The sequence below is a fragment of the Rhineura floridana genome, chromosome 6 (assembly GCF_030035675.1).
Source record: "Rhineura floridana isolate rRhiFlo1 chromosome 6, rRhiFlo1.hap2, whole genome shotgun sequence".
Classification (NCBI taxonomy): domain Eukaryota; kingdom Metazoa; phylum Chordata; class Lepidosauria; order Squamata; family Rhineuridae; genus Rhineura; species Rhineura floridana.
In genome coordinates this window covers 36497358-36505195 of record NC_084485.1, presented here as the reverse complement: position 1 = coordinate 36505195, position 7838 = coordinate 36497358, and the positions used below count along the sequence as shown (strand labels likewise).

At 45.1% G+C, this 7838-nt stretch overlaps 1 pseudogene; it reads right to left on the bottom strand.

Moving 5' to 3' along the window:
- Positions 1–795: 795 nt before the first annotated feature.
- Positions 796–914, bottom strand: LOC133388250 (5S ribosomal RNA; annotated as a pseudogene).
- Between the last annotated feature and the right edge of the window lie 6924 nt (positions 915–7838).

The window sequence follows — 7838 nt, the reverse complement described above, 5'->3', positions numbered from 1 at the left end:
ACACCGATGATTAGGGGACTGGAAACAAACCCATAGGAAAAACTGGGCATGTTTAGCTGTGAGAAGAGAAGACCAAGGGGAGATATGATAGCACTCTTCAAGTATTTGAAAGGTAGTCACACAGAGGAGGGTCAGGATCTCTTCTCAGTCATCACAGAGTGCAGGACACAGAATAACAGGCTCAAGAAGCCAGATTTCAACTGAACATCCGGAAAAACTTCCTAACTGTTAGAGCAGTATAACAATGGAACCAATTACCTAAGGAGGTTGTGGGCTTTCCAACACTAGAGCAATTCAAGAGGCAGTTGGATAGCCACCTATCAGGTATGCTTTACCATGGATTTCTGCATTGAGTGGGGTTTGGACTTGATGGCCTAATAGTCCTCTTCCAACTCTTCTATTCTGTGATTCTGTGATTCTACGATTCTGTCCATTGTCTCTATTCCAGTATGTAATGCAAAGTGAAGTAGTTATGGCAAGGAAGATGCCAACCTGGAGATGGCACATGCTACCCGGAGGCCTCTGTACCACATCCTGCTCCTGATGGCATAATTGGACGCCCAACAGGGGCTAGAGCTTCAGAGTTTGCCTCATCTGTTCCAGTGTAGATGAAGCTCATACCTATGATCCTACCACCCTTGAAGATTAATCTAAGGATTAACCTGAGAATTCATTGTTGTTATATGCCTTCAAGTCGATTACAACTTATGGCCACCCTATGAATCTTTTTGGATATATTCATAGAGTTTTCATGGTAAGATGTATTCACAGGTGGTTTACCACTGCCTTCCTCTAAGCCTACAGCACCCAGTATTCCCAGGCGGTCTCCCATCCAAGTACTAACCAGGCCTGACCCTGCTTAGCTTCCAAGATCAGATGAGTTTGGATGTGCTCAGGGTAGTATGGCCATAGTGGGAATGCATAGCATTAATTATACAGCCACAAGGGTGGCTGTATACTATAGTCAGTAGGGATTTTTTGCGTTCTACCATGTTAAATGAAAATACCCCCCACACCCCTTTCTGGTGCTTTGTATAGTCCCAATTCAAAACAAAAACTTACAAGGCTTATACTGTTGGATTCAGAATCGCTTGCTCTACAACTCTGGAAGTTTTCTTGGGGATACACAACCCCCCCACGGAGAATCCACAGGTTAAAGTGAAAAACGGGAGGAAAAAAAACTAGAAGCCGTTCGGACTTTTTCTCCTTGAAATTGACATAATCTGTTGTCCTTAATTACAACTCAGAGATGACTCTAAGGTATCCCTAATCAATTGCCCGAGCTTGCCCCAAACACTGTACTTCATCTGAAGTAGGTTTCAATTTAAAAAACGGCGTGGTTTATTTTTAATTAAGTGATTAAAAAATGCCTTAGAGTGGGTTATAACGTACCGCATGTACAAAAGAAAGACTTCTTTCGTTTTACTCTTCCTCCCCCTCCCCTTCCAGTTACTTGGACGAAGCCGGGGAAGTCTGCTCCTGTGATTGGTGGGCAACAGACATGTGACTCATACTGGCCTTCTGCTGAGCTTGCTCTGTGTGATTAAGCAGGAGAGAGAGAGAGAGAGAAAATGGCCAAAAATGAAAGGAGAAAGCAGCAGCAGATGGGAGGTGAGTGGGAAAGAGTTAAAAAATGGGGGAAGGACTTTCTTTCTGTTCTTCTCCAGTCCTGTTTTAAAGCAATTAGGCAGGGCTTACTTAGGTATTACAGTTTTTTATTATGTAGGAAACTAATACTGATTTGTTTAAAATTAATACTGATTTTTTGCAATGACCAAGTGGTTTAACAATAAAGTATTATATGGGCTGTATGTATTTATACATCTGCAGTGTGTGTGTGTAGTCTTTCTAACAACTCTGTGACTGGGTTGGTGATTGGAAACCAAGACAACTCACAACAAGAAATAAATCCCTTTAAAATCCAATAACCAAAAAGCAAGAATAAACAGTTGGAAAACAGCCTAAAGAGGCATGATTCTGAATTTTGGGTTGGGTGAATGAAGTTTATTTATTATTTGATTTATATCCTGCCCTTCCTCCCAGTAGGAGCCCAGGACGGGAAACAAAAGTACTAAAAGCACTTTAAAACATCATAAAAAACAGACTTTAAAATCTATTAAAACATCTTTGAAAACATTTTTAAAAAGCTTTAAAAAAATTTTTTTTAAAAAAGAAAAGGCTTAAAAAATAATTCCAACACAGACTCAGACTGGGATAAGGTCTCAGCTTAAAAGGCTTGTTGAAAGAACAAGTTCCTTATCACTTGAGGCTGTAGTTCTCTGCACACTTCCCAGTTTACTAAGCCCCATTGAATACATTGGGACTTGCTTCTGAGTAAACAAACATTGGATTGCACTATAAATATATTTACAGATTGTGTAATTAATAAACATATTTGATAGTCATGTTTATATAAATATTTCTTCATACTGCGTCCCAATAAGTATTTGATTTCACACTATGGTTGTAGATGATTTTTTCTCTACATTTTAAGTGTGCCCTTCTTCCTTGGGGTGGTCATTGTACTACTCTGTTGTTTTCATCTTGAGGGGAGGATAGGCTGAGAGATGGTGAGTAGCACATGGTCACTCAGTATACTTTATAGCTCATTTCCATTTTGAAAAATTAATTAAAACGATTTACATGCAGGCAAAGTTGATTAAGTAGATCAACACATTTAAAGCACATCCAACTCACATTTAAAGCCCACGACTTCGCCTAAAGAATCCTGGGAAGTGTAGTTTCCCCCTCACAGTTATAGTTACCACCCTTAACAAATGAAAATTCCCATGATTCTGTGGTGGGATTCATGTGCTTCAAATGGGTGTTGAATGTGCTATAAATAAATGTTGTACATATGATGTGCATTCAAGAGTGAATTGCAAAGCAAATTTTTAAAAGATACTTTTTTAAACAGGGGGAGGGTTGTAGCTCATCATTAGGGCATATGCTTTGCATACAAGGTCCAAAATTCAATTCCTGGAAAAGACTATTGCCTGGAATCCTGGAGAACCAATGCTAGTCCATGTCATGAGTACTGAGTTAGATGGTACAAAATGCCCTGAGTCAGTTTAAGGCAGATTCCTTGGTTCCTAAAAGTGAGAAGAGACTCAAGGGCCACAGTGACTCCAACATTTATTGATGTATTTTTATTTGCAACATTTATATACCGCTTTAGTGTAAAAAATCTCAAAGGTGTTTACAGAAAGACTTAAAACAATAAAATTATTGGCAAAAGCGTTAAGGACAGATATTTTAAAAAGTTCAAAATAACAAAACCAACAATGAGTTAAAAACAGATTTAAAAACACAATAGCTTCTACATGCCTGGAGAGGCTTGCCTCAAGAAAACTGATTTTAGCAGGTGCTGAAAAGAGGCGTCTGCCTAATGTCAGTAGGCAAGGAGTTCCAAAGCATAGGTGCTGCCACTTTACAGGACGGATTTCTTACAAGGGCAGAACAAGTACTATGTGGCACCCATAACATGGAAAGCACAGCTTGAATTTGGCCTGGTAGCAAATCAGCAACTAATGCCGATTTCAGAGCAGAGGTGTAATGTGCTGATAGGATCTCACTCATGTCAGCAATCGTGCTGCAGCATTCTGCGTTAACTGAAGTCCCCAGGTCAGGTTGTGCTGCATGGGGATTTTATTTATTTATTTATTTTATTTAATTACATTTCTAGACCGCCCTATAGCAGAAAGCTCTCAGGGCGGTGTACAACAAATAAAATCACAATTAAAATATGAGCAAGTGTGAAAAATATAGTACAATTATAAAAACATTAAACATGATAAAAATCTGAAATAGAATTGCCATTGAATTTATAAATTAAGATCCATATGAAGTTTAAAATATAAATTTAAAATGTTTAAAAAGCCTGGGCGAAAAGGTAGGTTTTTACCTGGCGCCGAAAAGATAACAAAGAAGGCGCCAGGCGTATCTCGTCTGGGAGGGCATTCCATAGTTCGGGGGCCACCACCGAGAAGGCCCTAGATCTAGTTGTTGATCTCCGGGCCTCTTTATGAGTTGGGACCCGGAGAAGGGCCTTCGACGTTGAGCGTAGTGAACGGGTAGGTACATAGCGAGAGAGGCGCTCCACCAGGTATTGCGGTCCGATGCCGTTTAGGGCTTTATAGGTAAGAACCAACACTTTGAATCTGGCCCGGAAACATATCGGTAGCCAGTGCAGCTACGACAGGACAGGTGTTATATGGTCAAATTTCTTTGTCCCAGTGAGAACTCTGGCTGCAGCATTTTGCACTAGCTGAAGTTTCCGAACCGTCTTCATAGGTAGCCCCACGTAGAGTGCATTACAGTAGTCCAACCTAGAGGTTACCATAGCATGGATAACTGAGGCGAGATTCTCCCTGTTCAGATAGGGTCGTAGTTGGGCTACCAGCCGAAGCTGGTAGAATGCATTCCGTGCCACCGAGGCTACCTGAGCCTCAAGTGACAGGAGCGGATCTAATAAGATCCCCAAACTACGTACCTGCTCCTTTAGGGGGAGTGTAACCCCATCTAGGGCAGGTCGAACGTCAGCCATCTGGGCAGAGGGCCCTCCCACCAACAGCATCTCAGTCTTGTTAGGATTGAGTTTCAGTTTATTAGCTCTCATCCAGCCCATTATCGCGGCCAGGCAGCGGTCTAGTACATCAACAGCCTCACCTGACGAAGATGAAAAGGAGTAGTAGAGCTGCGTATCATCAGCATATTGCTGGAAACGCACTCCAAAACTCCTGATGACCTCACCCAGCGGCTTCATATAGATATTAAAAAGCATGGGGGACAGAACTGAACCCTGCGGGACCCCATATTGGAGTACCCAGGGACTCGAGTAATGTTCCCCCAGCATCACCTTCTGGAGACGATTCCCGAGATAGGAGCAGAGCCACCGCCAAGCAGTGCCTCCCACTCCTAAATCCGTAAGTCGCTCCAGAAGGATACCATGGTCGATGGTATCAAATGCCGCTGAGAGATCAAGGAGAACCAACAGAGTTACACTCCCTCTGTCTTTCTCCCGACAGAGGTCATCATACAGGGCGACCAAGGCCGTTTCTGTACCAAACCCCGGCCGAAAGCCCGATTGAAATGGGTCCAGATAATCAGTTTCATCCAAGAGAGCCTGGAGTTGGCGAGCGACCACACGCTCTAGGACCTTGCCCAGGAATGGAACATTTGCTACCGGCCTATAGTTGTCCAAATTATCAGGGTCCAAGGAGGGTTTTTTTAGGAGCGGTCTCACCACCGCCTGTTTCAGGCAGGGTGGGACCACTCCCTCTCGTAAAGAGGCATTAATCACCTCCTTGGCCCAGCCGTCTGTTCCATTCCTGCTAGCTTTTATTAGCCATGAGGGGCAAGGATCCAGAGCAGAAGTGGTTGCCCGCACCTGTCCAAGCACCTTGTCCACATCCTCGAGCTGTACCAACTGAAACTCATCCAGTAAAACAGGACAAGACTGTGCTCTGGACACCTCATTAGGATCAACTGCTACAATAATGGAGTCAAGGTCCCGGCGGATGTTCATGATCTTATCACGAAAGTGTCGCGCAAACTCATTACAGCGGGCAGTTGATGGTATTATTGCGTCCTGGGGACCAGAGTGTAAAAGTCCCCGGACAACTTTATAAAGTTCCGCTGGGCGGTTAAGGGATGACTGAATAGAGACAGCAAAGTATTGCTTCTTTGCTGCTCTCACTGCCTTCACATAGAGTTTGGTAGAGACCCTCACAAGTGCATGATTACAGCCATCGGGAGTTCGCCTCCATTTGCACTCAAGCCGTCTCCTTTCTTGCTTCATCACTCTTAGCTCCGGGGTAAACCAGGGAGCCAATTGAGCTCTGCAATGGAGAGGGCGCACCGGGGCGATCGTGTCAACTGCCCGGGCCATTTCCGTATTCCACAGCGTGGCCAGGGTTTCGACAGGACCGTCAATTCTATCAGCCGGAAAATTCCCTAGAGCCATCAGAAAACCCTCAGGATTCATTAGTCTCCGGGGACGGACCATCTTAATTGGTCCTCCACCCTTGCAGAGGGGAGAAGACAATGTGAGTCTAAACCTTAATAGGCGGTGATCTGACCATGACAAAGGAATAGATGTAAAATTCCTCACTCTCAGATCACCATCCCCTAATCCAGTGGCAAAAATCAAGTCCAGAGTGTGCCCCAACACATGCGTAGGGCCAGTAGCAAATTGAGACAGCCCCATGGCTGTCATGGAGGTCATGAAGTCCTGAGCTGCTCCAGATAAAGCGGCCTCAGCATGAATGTTGAGATCCCCCAATACCAAAAGTTTGGGGGAACGCAACAATAGATCCGAGACCACCTCTGTCAGCTCAGTTAGGGAGGCTGTTGGGCAGCAGGGTGGATGGTACACCAACAGTATTCCCAGTCTGTCTCGCTGACCCAACGTTATGTGCAGACACTCTAGACCATTAGCCACCTGGATAGGGTGCCTAACAAGAGGGATGGAACTTCTATAGACCACAGCGATTCCCCCTCCCCGACCCTCGGATCTACCCAGATGCTGAACCGAATACCCAGGTGGGCACAACTGGGAGAGATTAATACCTCCCAGATCGCTCACCCAGGTCTCGGCAATACATGCCAGATCGGCCGCCTCATCCACAATTAGGTCATGGATGAGGGAGGTTTTATTATTTACCGATCTGGCATTGAAAAGCAGCAACTGGAGATCCGAGGGTTGGCTGATAGAACTACCAGCAATCCTGTGGGTGTGGGGAGGACCGGAACACGTCACAGCCACCAGTTGTCTGGGGCGAGTTCCCCTTAACTGGCATGTCCTACTCACAGCGCCATACCTCCCATTACCCGTCACTACACTAATAGGGGCCCCCTTTGGTCCTCCCTCCCACAACACTGTCCTCTCGCCCAGGCACATAATAAAAATAAAATAAATAATAAAACTCATGGCATATACACACAATCACACACTCACTCATACAACCCACTCATACATTCAGACAACACAGCAGCATCCAAGGAGCTTCAGCAACCGGCAGTCCGTAGTAGCTGATGTAATAGGGGCCCAAGAGCGATGGACAGCAATGTCCCCAGCCTGATGACAATGACAGCAGCAACGGTGGCGTACACCTCAGAAGAGACAGCAGCAGCACTACAGTCTCACATTCCAGGACAGCCCAACGGCAGCAACAGAAGTGTCCACGCTCCGGGAAGCAGCAACGGCCCAACCCGTCCCGCAACACCACGGGAATTGGCTGCAGCAATGGCCACGTCCAAATCAACGGCAGCGGCGACAGCCACAATCCAAAACCGTGGAGTCACAGTGATCAAGGCCAAAACGACGCCCGGGCTCAGGCTCGGGCTCCAGTAAACCGCGACAGCAGGAGAGAAATAAAAAGCAAAAAGCAGGGAGCAAGAAGTGGAAGCGGGGGACCCCCTACCTTCCAGCGGTGGGTGGATTTCTGTGACCTTGGCTGACTGGCTGCTAGGATTTTTTTAGTTTTTTGTTTTGGTTTTTGGTTATGAATCCTGACTGGTTGTGGGATGCGGAGTTTTCTGCCTTATTCATAGGAATCTTCTTGTGGTTGGTATGGTATTGCATTTAGGAAAGTGTTACTGGCTTTTGTGTTGTTGTTTTTTCTATTTGCATTTCACTTATCTTTAACCTCACTCTGTTACAGCCATAGAAGCAACAGCAGTGGTTCCATGTGCTCAGGACAACCCCCTTAAACCCACCGGTGATGCACCTTGTTGGTTGCATGACAGTTTGCCCAATAGTGGTAAAAGAGAATTCATATATTTGGAAGTGTGGCTGCAACTGTTGTTCCCAAGCTGCTGCTTATGAAAGTAGACCA